The 14,082-nt window shown below is 40.3% G+C and overlaps 1 protein-coding gene across 1 annotated transcript in view; it reads left to right on the forward strand.

Moving 5' to 3' along the window:
* Window positions 1-511: 511 nt before the first annotated feature.
* Window positions 512-14,082, forward strand: part of LOC5575817 — a 29,139-nt gene continuing 15,568 nt past the window's right edge. Inside the window, exon 1 of the mRNA XM_021842985.1 lies at window positions 512-760. The gene's annotated coding sequence lies outside the window, so the exon portion shown is untranslated. The remainder of the gene's footprint in view (window positions 761-14,082) is intronic.

A 14,082-nucleotide genomic window follows, 5' to 3' on the forward strand; every position in this document is an offset into this window, starting at 1 on the left:
GGGCCTTCCTTAGCCGAGTGGTTAGAGTCCGCGGCTACAAAGCAAAGCCATGCTGAAGGTGTCTGGGTTCGATTCTCGGTCGGTCCAGGTTTTTTATGTTATGCAAATTTTCTTGACTTCCCTGGGCATAGAGTATCATCGTACCTGTCAAACGATATACGAATGCGAAAATGGTAGCTTATGCAAAGGAAGCTCTCAATCAAGAAATACTAAGCTGAGAAGCAGGCTCTGTCCCAGTGAGGACGTAATGCCATAAAAAAGAAGAAAACTCACGCGGAGACGTTCGAAAATTTAGCTGACAAAATGTGGGAACCCGAGCAGAAATGAATGAGAAAATAATGATAAAATAAGAACAAATATTGCAATCACTGTTGTGAGAAACAGAAAATCTCATCTATTTGCAATTCTCCTCTACCCGGGAAATGAACCGCACTTGTCAGGTTTCTTCGGGTTCTATTTTCGCCGCCGCCGTTCAATTACCACATTCGCACCAGGAGTGCCCCCGGAGTTTTTTTTCTTGTTCCAGTTTGTGGCCAAGGCCGAAGCGAACTCGTAGAGTGTTTTTTCCGTCAGCACACGTCTGGTAACTGTCGGTTGCGGTGGTGATTGCTCTATCTCCTAGAGAAGTTTTTCTTTTTTTCTTTGTGGAACGCCTCCAGGCTTCTGGGAAAGTTTGATGGAGTGAAAGTGATTGTTCTCAGCTGGATGCAGATTGTTTGGCGGTCAAGCGATAGGCATAAGCTTCCAGTTGACTGGTCTGGTGAGTATCTTTAAGTTCAACTAGAGCTAGAAGGTATAAAACCGTATTTTTAACTGCTTATTTTAATATCTATTGATCTTATTTGGATTCTTGTTCAGGAATCAAGGTTTCTTTCCAGATAGCAAAAAGAGAGAAGACTGCCGAGTTTTCCAAAAAATCTTGCCGATCGTGAAATTCTTCTAAAAAAATTTGAAGTGACATATATTTGGAAGAAGTGAGAACTTATACAACAAATACAACAAATCTGAATGCTATTTTACTGATCTTGCTATTCTAGAAAAAGCGTTTAAAACCAAACGCTTTCATGAAGGCTTGATTGTAAATATGAAAAAAAAACTTTAATTTTCCAACATACTTTGTTGGAAAAATCCAAAGTTATCTGGCATCTTGGCAATCGTACACTTCATGTTAATTATCAGAACTTCATGTCTGAAAGACTTCCTGTAAGAGCTGGTGTTCCTCAAGGCATTATTTTAAGACCAACATCATACAATATTTTCAGATCTGACTTGCCTGAATAACATCAGAGATTAAAAAAAATTGTTTGTGATTCAAACTTTTGCGATTTTTGTTGTGCTCAACTTCCTAAACTTAAAAATCAAATTTATTAAGTTAAAAACCACTTCCAACAATGTTCTCAACAAAGCAGACCCTTTCCACCTTCTTCAAAATATTGAATTGAATGAACATTGCGATATCTACTGCCACTAGACCACGTCTATCTCCCATGGGGGGTTGAGAAAAAACCAAATGATTCCAACAGGAGGTTTGAGGTCTCGCAGCTTATTAAAAACTTTTGTTCCTTTACTTCCTGTTGGTTGAAAACGGAAACCGACCAGAGGTGGCTAGAAGAGCATTTCTATGCCGGTCTGTAGGTTCGGTTGGTGTCTCACTCGCTATCGCAGTCAGTCAGGGCAAGATGTCGACATATTTTTGCGCCATTTAAATGCATTCGACGACGGGTTGAGATGGAAACAAGAATGCCGGGAAGGAGCAGAATCCTTATCGTAGCCGGTCCGACCAGAGTGCAGTTTGGCTGAAAATAGCTTTATTTGCTGGTCGGGTTTTGAAACTATCCCCCAGGAGGTGCGTGGTAAAATTGAGTTGAAGACCGCAAATGATTCTGGGAATGTTTCAACTTGCGATAGAGAGTTTGCTATGAATGTGGCTTTTTATTTTATTGGTCTGTGGAAAATTAATTTGTTTCTTACAACTGATAACATGCGATAAAATGAATAAACAAATTTGATTCGATTCGATTTCGATTCGATTTCGATTCGATTTCGATTCGATTTCGATTCGATTTCGATTCGATTTCGATTCGATTCGATTTCGATTCGATTTCGATTCGATTTCGATTCGATTTCGATTCGATTTCGATTCGATTTCGATTCGATTTCGATTCGATTTCGATTCGATTTCGATTCGATTTCGATTCGATTTCGATTCGATTTCGATTCGATTTCGATTCGATTTCGATTCGATTTCGATTCGATTTCGATTCGATTTCGATTCGATTTCGATTCGATTCGATTTCGATTCGATTTCGATTCGATTTCGATTCGATTTCGATTCGATTTCGATTCGATTTCGATTCGATTTCGATTCGATTTCGATTCGATTTCGATTCGATTTCGATTCGATTTCGATTCGATTTCGATTCGATTTCGATTCGATTTCGATTCGATTTCGATTCGATTTCGATTCGATTTCGATTCGATTTCGATTCGATTTCGATTCGATTTCGATTCGATTTCGATTCGATTTCGATTCGATTTCGATTCGATTTCGATTCGATTTCGATTCGATTTCGATTCGATTTCGATTCGATTTCGATTCGATTTCGATTCGATTTCGATTCGATTTCGATTCGATTTCGATTCGATTTCGATTCGATTTCGATTCGATTTCGATTCGATTTCGATTCGATTTCGATTCGATTTCGATTCGATTTCGATTCGATTTCGATTCGATTTCGATTCGATTTCGATTCGATTTCGATTCGATTTCGATTCGATTTCGATTCGATTTCGATTCGATTTCGATTCGATTTCGATTCGATTTCGATTCGATTTCGATTCGATTTCGATTCGATTTCGATTCGATTTCGATTCGATTTCGATTCGATTTCGATTCGATTTCGATTCGATTTCGATTCGATTTCGATTCGATTTCGATTCGATTTCGATTCGATTTCGATTCGATTTCGATTCGATTTCGATTCGATTTCGATTCGATTTCGATTCGATTTCGATTCGATTTCGATTCGATTTCGATTCGATTTCGATTCGATTTCGATTCGATTTCGATTCGATTTCGATTCGATTTCGATTCGATTTCGATTCGATTTCGATTCGATTTCGATTCGATTTCGATTCGATTTCGATTCGATTTCGATTCGATTTCGATTCGATTTCGATTCGATTTCGATTCGATTTCGATTCGATTTCGATTCGATTTCGATTCGATTTCGATTCGATTTCGATTCGATTTCGATTCGATTTCGATTCGATTTCGATTCGATTTCGATTCGATTTCGATTCGATTTCGATTCGATTTCGATTCGATTTCGATTCGATTTCGATTCGATTTCGATTCGATTTCGATTCGATTTCGATTCGATTTCGATTCGATTTCGATTCGATTTCGATTCGATTTCGATTCGATTTCGATTCGATTTCGATTCGATTTCGATTCGATTTCGATTCGATTTCGATTCGATTTCGATTCGATTTCGATTCGATTTCGATTCGATTTCGATTCGATTTCGATTCGATTTCGATTCGATTTCGATTCGATTTCGATTCGATTTCGATTCGATTTCGATTCGATTTCGATTCGATTTCGATTCGATTTCGATTCGATTTCGATTCGATTTCGATTCGATTTCGATTCGATTTCGATTCGATTTCGATTCGATTTCGATTCGATTTCGATTCGATTTCGATTCGATTTCGATTCGATTTCGATTCGATTTCGATTCGATTTCGATTCGATTTCGATTCGATTTCGATTCGATTTCGATTCGATTTCGATTCGATTTCGATTCGATTTCGATTCGATTTCGATTCGATTTCGATTCGATTTCGATTCGATTTCGATTCGATTTCGATTCGATTTCGATTCGATTTCGATTCGATTTCGATTCGATTTCGATTCGATTTCGATTCGATTTCGATTCGATTTCGATTCGATTTCGATTCGATTTCGATTCGATTTCGATTCGATTTCGATTCGATTTCGATTCGATTTCGATTCGATTTCGATTCGATTTCGATTCGATTTCGATTCGATTTCGATTCGATTTCGATTCGATTTCGATTCGATTTCGATTCGATTTCGATTCGATTTCGATTCGATTTCGATTCGATTTCGATTCGATTTCGATTCGATTTCGATTCGATTTCGATTCGATTCGATTTCGATTCGATTTCGATTCGATTTCGATTCGATTAAGATGTTGATTCTATTTTTATTATTTGAAATTAAATGCAATGTCAGACATCAAGCCCCCTCACTTTGCTTATTTTTGGGAGCTTTTTCTGAAAATTGGTTAATAATTTTCGCGTGAATTGCCACATGAATCGATTAATTTTAAATGAAGCCTCCTTGACGAACCATTGAACAATAAATCAAATATTTCGTTTTAAGCTACCTACACGCTCAGAACGATTCCGCTTATTGCTTGTTTACAGCTATTTATCCTTCCTTTCATTTAATCTGACGACAGCACACGGCAATAATTCGACTTGGATCGTGGTGTTTCGCTGCATGTCTGAATTATTTACATCAAAATCAACATGCACAACTCTCTGCCTCTGATTTACCGAGAGCTCTTAATTTCAAGCACGAAGTGGCAGTAATGCCAGATTCTCTCTTCGAATGGAATAATTTTCAGATCCCAAATTTAATCTGCAATTGATGCAACCCAATTGAAATCTGAATGCAATACCATGCCCACACAGTTACGGATCACCCACAGTGACGGATCACTTTGGCGTTCAACATCGGATAACTCGCTCAAAACATAAACGTTGACGTAAAACATATTTTTCCCATGTTATACTATTTGTCTTCTACCATTTGTAATGTTAAGCACAACATTAAACCGCTAAATAACGATGTATTTAACAAATGTTTAGTTGGTACCACAAAGCTTTCATTATATGGTCGTTTTCTGTAAGAAGTGCCGTCAGCATTCATAAGCTCTCACAGGTGCTAAAATTCAAATGTTATAGCATAAAACGTGCTCGTTCGCTTCGACTTAGTATGAATTCATCTTTGGAGAACATTTTTCTTAAATGTTGATTCTAAATACCGAATATTAGCACTTCTAACTAGTGATCCATAATATGGACCAGGAAAGGATTGTTTACCACGGTTATGGATCACTTCCAAAGAATGTAGATTTCTGTTATTTTATGCATTGGATTCAACATTTTAAGACAATAGCACTAAGAATAAAACTAATAAAACATCAAGGTTTGTAAATTTCATTTTTCAGCAGACAAAAATGGGTGGAAAACTTGGTGTGGAGCGAAAACAGTACATGTCTCAGTTATTACAATGCAGTATCACAAAAAAAAGGGCTTCTCACCCTTGTTTCCAGCTCTAACACTGCTATTTTTTGCAGTAGAATGTGACACATTGTTGACTTTCGCCAAATCATGCAATACAGATGCATTGAGTTGAAAATCTCTTAATTTTGCGCACTGATCCGTAATATGTCACAATTTGATCCATAATATGAAAATTGATCCATAATATGGTTTTCAGAAACCGATACAATTTTTAATTTTTATGTAATCCTGTGTAAATATTACACTCAGAACAGTTTACTAACCGAAGTTCCAATTTGAAACGATCCAATTTGTGCTTTTAAATTACAATTTTACGTTTTCCATGTCGTTTTTTTGAATTTTATAGGTTGGACTTCACACTATTTGATCCATAACTGTGGGGTCATGGTACAAATTAAAAGGCAAAACTTAATGCAAATCCGGATCTATTTAAAATCTAAAGGCTAAAGCCAATTGTATATCCAATTTAAATCCAATTCAAATACAATCCAAATCGATCTAAATTCAAATTTAGGAGAAAATAAATTAAACTGGCATCACTGGTGCTGCTTTTTTGCTTGAGGTGAAGCGTGCACTACTGCGGCACCAGGCCTCGGTGGTCATCGTCAGCCATTAACGTCATTATTACAGCTCCTGCATTTGGTGGCTATTGTTGTTATTATGGTGAACGTAAATACTATCTGGCCGGCTTCTGCTCACTCGTTGGCGTTGGTGATGCTCTAGAAACCTGGATTCACTGGTGAGGCTTCTACTCGGAGCACACTGGAAAAGCCAGTGTTAAACTGTTTTCATAATCAAACTCTACCGATGCCTTTTGTTATACGTGGAGACACGAAAATTCATGGATCGATGGATATTTAACACCAGCATCTCCAAGATAACATGTATTTGGTTGGAATTTAGCAAAATCCGTCTTGATGGAATAGTGATTCCTCATCAGTACCTTTTCTGCATGTATCTGACATTTTTCGGAAAATTCTTATTCTATCTGACCTCACCCAACAGACAACTGTCGTCACTAAACTCAACAAGACTTTTTCCCGTACTGTGATTGATGGAACAACGTTACATCTGCTACTGTTTCGTTTAGTCAACTATAATCAGGATTTCAGCCGGATGTAGAATAAAACACACACAAAACAGGAAAAACAAATTACGACATTCCGTTGTCAATTTTGTGGACGCCGTATCCCACGGGCACCGGACCAAATGGGATAGATGTATGTGACAAGGCAATCCTTTCGAGACGTATGTGTTATGCTAGGAGGGAAGCCGTGATGGGGCTCTGTCAGCTCCCTTCACCAACAACGAGCAGGAGAAGGTGTTTGATTGAGGATATTCTATTTAGTCCCGCTGGACGACAGGCGGACAAGAACCGGATGGTCAGAGTCAAAGACGAAAATATATTAAATTTGGTTTTCATGTTCTGCTTTCCTAAGGATGGAGGATACACCGAAGGAAAATTTCCGTTCTGATTTCGATGGAAAAAATAAGAAGTATTTAGAAAATAAAGTAAGCTTGGATTAATTGACAACATAAGTAGAGCCACAGAAGACAGAAAAGTTCAAAAGAATAGACGATCTTCGGTGGAAATCAGAGACACTGAGTTTGATTTTTAAGTCCAAAATAAGAAATCTGAATATTTTAGAGGCCTCCGTACAGAATCCGTACAGAAATCTCCACAGTAGTCTTCGCAGAGATCTAAACAGAATCATTCACAGAACCATCCGCAGAAGTCCCTAGTAGTTTTCACGATTAAGTAACTTTTCCCCGAATGCCTTTTCTACGAATATAATTTCCTCGAACAACCCTGAATGGCCCTTTTCTCCAAATGGCCCGTTCCACTAAAAGTTATACAGCTTAAAGTGGTGCTAGAATCGTATTTAGTGGTCTTTTGTACCCATGTAGAGAACTAGCAAGAAGGATAGGCAATCAAGACAAAGAGATATTTGGTCATTCCCGGCGACAGAACCGCCAATAAGATTTAAAAGGGGAAATGTTAGATGACCGATTAATTCACCACCCTGGAATGCATAATGTAATGGCAATTATGAGTGCCAAACACTTTTCGAAATAATGGGTTATTCGGGAAAACGGGGTATTCAGGCAACAGACTTTCGGGTTAACAACATTCGAGGGACCGAAATTCAGGGAAAAGTAGCACAATTAGTTTTCACATGAGGGTTCTTATAAGTCTAAACATAAATCTACTAACAAATCCACATAGGAGTATTCAATGAAATCTACATAGAGATCTCCACAAAATCTTCCCAGAAGTCTACACCGAAGTCTCCACTGATCCAATGATCATAAATCTATTAAATCTCTATTCTATCGAAATCTCCACAGTCTTCATAAAAGTCTACACATATATTTCGATTGTTAAAAGCAGACCGTAATAAAAAAGTGAAGCATTACTAGTTTAAACTTAGGGCGTCAAAAAGTAGAGTTCAAATGAGGAGCATATAATTTTCAAAACTTCTAGACATTGATTCTAGAATAGTTTGATACTTCCGGCTTAAGGCTAGGTCTGTAAACCTAATAGCTTTGATAGTGCGAGACCCACAACGCACTACAAAAGTAAATAAAAATCAATTAAGCAAAACTAATGCAAGTACAAACTATAACTACGACACATTGGTTAAGGAACAAAAAGTCGAAAGACAACAAGTCGACGGCCAAAACGTCGAATCCAAAAAGTCGAATCCAAAACGTCGAAAGGGACAAAACGTCGAAAGCAGCGAATTTTCAACATTGTTTGCCAGGGGTGGTAAATGACTGGACATTGCGTACCATTGGTACTTCGCGTACCTGCAGGTATAAAATAGATCCCATTTGTGGCACTTAGCCTCTTGTCCAGTAACTCCTATCCCTACCTAATCATCAGTACAGGAAGCATACAATGTAAATTCGGACCGGAACAATCGGCATAGACCCAGGCATCGAAAACGGACTAACGATTGGAAACTCGGATCATGGAACTGTAAGTCTCTCAATTTCTTGGGAAGTACCCGCATTCTTTCCGAATTATTGAGGGTCCGCAAGTTCGACATCGTACACGGAGACGGAATTCAACTCAATTTTGGGTTGTTTCAACGCAATTCCGTAGCTGAGCCCAATAACTCAATTTTGGCTAAATTTCCAAGGTCCCCACTATGTAGTTTGGCTTTAATTCCATTAGAAAAATATACTCAATTTTGGGTTGATTTAACGCAAAATTGAGTTCTTTCGACCCAAACATAAGAAAAGTTGCATTTGCCCAAATTTGGCTTATTGGGCCAAAGTACCCCCATTGGGTAGATGCAGCTCTCTCTATTTTTGACAACATTCGTGTGGGAGAAAGAGAAAACCGAGAGATTTTGGGTTGAAACTATAATCGATATACTTAATTTTGGGTAAAGTAAACTCAAAAATTAGGTAAAAATATTTCTCCGTGTAGCGCTGCAGGAGGTTTGCTGGAAAGGGTCGACGGTACATACGTATAGGGATGGTTATACCATCTACCAGAGCTGCGGCAACAGACAGCTGGCCACAGCTTCAATGTGATGGGCGCGTGATTGGGTGGTGGCCAATCGACAACACAATGTGCAAGTTGAGCATCAGAGGCCGTTTCTTCAATATCAGCATAATCAACGTGCACAGCCCTCGCCTAGCAAGTGACGATGACGATAAGGACGCTTTTTACGCGCAGCTGGAACGTGAATACGACGGCTGCCCAAGCCATGATGTCAAAATCGTTATCGGAGATCTCAACGCTCAGGTTGGCCAGGAGGAGGAATTTAGACCGATTATAGGGAAGTTCAGCGCTCACCAGCTTACGAACGAAAACGGCCTTAGACTGATTGATTTCGCCGCCTCCAAAAACATGGCCATACGTAGTAGCTACTTCCAGCACAGCCTCCCGTATCGGTACACCTGGAGATCATCCCAACAAACTGAATCGCAAATCGACCACGTTTTGATTGATGGAAGACACTTCTCGGACATTATCGACGTCTGAACTTATCGCGGCGCAAACATCGATTCGGACCACTACCTAGTGACGGCTTAAGTGCGCCTACGACTCTCCGTTGTGAACCACGGTACAATCTGGAACGACTCAAGCTATCCGAAGTCGCAACTGATTACGCGCAAAGCCTTGAAGCTGCGTTGCCGGAAGAGGGAGAGCTCACCGAAGCCCCTCTTGAGGACTGCTGGAGTAGTCTCAAAGCAGCCATAAACAACGCAGCGGAAGGTGCCATTGGGTTCGTGGAAGCAAATCGACGGAACGGTTGGTTCGACGAGGAGTGTCAGACGGTTTTGGACGAGAAGAATGCAGCGCGGGCGATGATGCTGCAGCAAGGCACCCGTCAAAACGTGGAACGATACAAACAGAAGCGAAGACAGCAAACCCATCTATTCCGGGATAAAAAGCGCCGCCTGGAAGAGTTGGAGTGCGAAGAGATGGAGCAGCTGTATCGTTCTCAAGAAACACGAAAGTTCTACAAGAAACTAAATGCATCCCGCAAAGGCTTTGTGCCGCGAGCCGAAATGTGCCGGGATAAGGATGGAGGTATCTTGACGGACGAACGTGAGGTGATCGAAAGGTGGAAGCAGCACTACGATGAACACCTAAACGGCGCAGAGGAGGAAGATCAAGACAGCAGAAGGAATGGCTTCATCAGTACGGCGGATGAGGGAGACGTGCCAACTCCCACAATAGGTTAAGTTAAGGATGCTATCAAACAGCTCAAGAACAACAAAGCAGCTGGAAAGGATGGTATTGGAGCGGAACTTATTAAAATGGGCCCGGACAGGTTGGCCACTTGTCTGCACCGATTGGTAGCCAGGATCTGGGATACAGAACAGCTACCGGAGGAGTGGAAGGAGGGAATAATATACCCAATATACAAAAAGGGTGACAAGTTAGAATGTGAGAACTATCGAGCGATCACCATTCTTAATGCAGCCTATAAAGTGCTTTCCCAGATCATCTTCCGCCGTCTTTCGCCACTGGCAAGCAGATTTGTGGGAAGTTATCAAGCCAGTTTTGTGGATGGGCGATCGACGACAGACCAAATCTTTATGTTGCGGCAGATCCTCCAAAAGTGTCGCGAATATCAAGTCCCTACGCACCACCTATTCATCGATTTCAAAGCGACCTATGATACCATCGACCTCGAAGAGCTATGGAAGATTATGGACGAGAATGGTTTTCCCGGGAAACTGACTAGACTGATCAAAGCAACGATGGATAGTGTACAGTGCTGTGTGAAGATATCGGGTGCATTATCGGACCCGTTTGAAACACGCAAAGGACTTCGACAAGGCGATGGTCTTTCATGCCTCCTGTTCAATATTGCGCTAGAAAGTGTTATGAAACGGGCGGGCTTCAACATGCGGGGCACGATCTTCAATAAATCCAGTCAGTTCATTTGTTTCGCTGACGACGTGGACATTGTCGGAAGAACGTTCCAGGTGGTTGCTGAACAGTATACCAAGCTGAAACGTGAAGCATATCGGGTTGGATTGAAGGTAAATACGTCGAAGACGAAATATCTGCTGGCTGGAGGAACCGAGCGCGATAGAGCTCGCATAGGCAGACGCGTGACGATCGACGGGGATGAGTTCGAGGTGGTGGACGAATTTGTCTACCTCTGATCATTGATAACGTCGGATAACAACTGCAGCAGAGAAATTCGAAGACGTATCATTGCCGGAAGTCGTGCTTACTATGGACTCCACAAGACCTTGCGGTCTGCTAAACTTCACTTCCGTACTAAGTGTACCATGTTCAAGACGCTAATAAGACCGGTAGTCCTCTACGGGCATGAGACGTGGACAATGCTCGATGAGGACCTACAAGCGCTAGGAGTTTTTGAACGACGTGTGCTTAGGACGATCTTCGGCGGAGTATGTGAGAACGGCGTATGGAGGAGAAGAATGAACCACGAGCTTGCGCAACTCTACGGTGAACCCAGTATCCAGAAAGTCGCCAAAGCTGGAAGGATACGATGGGCGGGACACGTTGTGAGAATGCCGGACAACAATCCCGCAAAAATGGTGTTCACCTAAAATCCGGCCGGTACAAGACGAAGGGGAGCGCAACGAGCTAGGTGGTTTGACCAAGTGGAGCAGGATCTTGGAAGTGTGGGGCGATCGAGGAATTGGAGGTTAGCAGCCATGGACCGAGTTAGTTGGCGTAACATTGTGGCGCAGGTCATGTCTTGAAGGACGTAGAGCCAACAAAAGTAAATAAGTAAGTTGCCAGACTTAATTTTGTCACATCAGGGTCGATTAAATATGCTATGAATAAGGTTTGGCACATAATGAATTATTTATTCTTTCGAAGAGAATCATTCTTCCAAGAAATTTCGTTTCCCTCAATTTTTTACTTTTCGACGTTTTGTTCCTTCGACGTTTTGTCCTCTGCGATGCAAAAATGAGGCTATTTCGAGTTTTTTTTTTCTTAGAAGTAAGAATTGAACTCAAAATTCCCAACACGAGTCCTCATATGATTCGAGTGAGAGGACACCGAAATGCGAGGATTTTTCCGCTACTTTTTCTCCCTTGCTTCTATGCTCAACCTTACTCACACTTCAAAAGTACTCTTGAGTGACCCATCCTAACAAACCAGGCCTCGCGGAGTAGTGATTGCACTCTTTTTTGAATGAATTTCCTTCCGTTGTGTTTTGTATTGCATCTTCCTCGCTCCTTTTTTGTTGCCTCTCTGCTAAGTAAAAGTAGTTTACAGAACAAGTTGCAGAATGATGATTTTTACAGCACAAGTCGTATATTTTACCTACGAGGGTTGCCGAGTAGGATAATTACGACGAGTGCTGTAAAAATCGAGGTCTGCAACGAGTTCGGTACAACAAATTCATTTTTTGCAATTTCGTAGGAGACCACTTGAGGGTATCAGAAATTATATCGGAATGCATTCACCATTATTTTACAATTTCTGAGAAATTGTTGTGTTATGATTCATTACGCAACTCAAAACAGTTGCGTAATGAGAAAGCGTTGGGCAATGAATCATTACAGCACTGGATTCAGTAAGGTACTACCTGCATACTTCAGTGCAGGAAAGTAGGCCGTTCCATGACAGATTTCAGTAATAAAACACAGCTTATTGCGATGAAAAATTGCAAAAATACTTTTTGCACTCTTACAAAAAGGTAGAGACAAAGGAATCTGCATTATTTCTCCGAACGCCGGTTTCCCGAATGATCCTTTTTCACGAAAAGAAGGAGATATTTGATCATTCTCGATTATAGTGATATACCTGGGAAATGGGCTATTCGAAGAAACGGATTATTCGGGATGAAGGGGTTATAGATGGGAGTGACATTGGCGTTCAGAGAAACAACATTCGGGGAACCGATATCCGGAGCAAAGTAAGACAACCGTCCTTATTAGGATAGCGTTAGCGTAGTTACAGTATACTTCGTAGATTGGATACTAGCAATGTTCATGTTCTTTTTGATAATCCCATCAAGACTGCTTTAAAGAACAAGGCTGGGGAGTGAACCTTGATTCAATCCTAAACAAAAATGTCAATATAATGAACATCGTTATTCCCGTCCACGCTCATCTTTACCGTAACTTGGGAGGGGGAAGGAAGAGTTGACGTAGCACTTATTTAACAAGAGGCCTCCGAGTCAGGGACACCATCATAAATGCTGCGCAGTTTGAGGTTGGGAGAGGTATAAGGCCAGGATTCGCCTTAAAGCTGGCGATAGGTCAAGAGCATTTGTTGTTTAAGTGTTTTTAATTTAATCTTTTGAATGCCGGAACTCAAAAGAAGGAAAAAATGTTTTATTTACAGTATAAACAATATTCTTTCGCGAAAAAAAAACAATCACGCGTTCAACGGATGTTATTTTTTGCTTGTTGAAAATTAAAAACAGAATCGATCCGTTAAGGGTCGTTGGATTGTTAGCACAGCCGTTGAAAATGGATCCATATAGAGATTTCCACAGAAGCTTTTACACGGATATTTCCGTAAGAAGTCCATAATAGATTTTACGATTGTGCTACTTTCTTCCGAATGTTGTTTCCTCGAATGTCATTTCCCAAATGATCCTTTTCCTCAAATGATTCGTTCCCCAAAAAAGTGATACAGTTTCCAAAAGTGCCAGAATTGTCTTCAGTGGTATTTAGTGGTAGGGTAGCGAACTAGGAAGCAATTAAAAGAAAGAGGCATTAGGTCATTTCCAACTCGAACACATATTGCCAATATGTCGTGGATGATAATATTTGAAAGAACTGCCATTATGAATGCCAAAAGCTTTTCTGGGACAGTGATTATTTGGGGAACTGGCAACATTCTCTCCAATAGCATGCTTTCTCTATTTATCTACGTCTTTAAACATTATAAAAACCAGTTTCAACTGCAATAATGTGAAACACTTGTGTATTTGTAGATTTTCATGTGTTAACATACCCATTATCAATGTTATCCCAAAATATAACAACAACTTTTGATTATATGAAAACTATAGGCTCATTTGAAACGAATTGTTACCATTAATCTTTGAACAAGGAGATTCACTCCCTCGCAAAGAGGCGAAGGCAGCACGCTGACCAGAGTATGTCACTGAACTCTGATAATGTTAAGGAGTATTATCGTTCAGGCTTGATAACTATGAAATAATGTTCAAACTCCAATACCCCGTTCTCAAGCCAATTCGTGACATACAAACACTATTCCATTTTTATTTATATATCATGCAACTTTGTCTTAAACATTTGTTTCTTATA

This window comes from Aedes aegypti, chromosome 1 (assembly GCF_002204515.2).
Source record: "Aedes aegypti strain LVP_AGWG chromosome 1, AaegL5.0 Primary Assembly, whole genome shotgun sequence".
In the NCBI taxonomy this organism is placed as follows: Eukaryota; Metazoa; Arthropoda; class Insecta; order Diptera; family Culicidae; genus Aedes; species Aedes aegypti.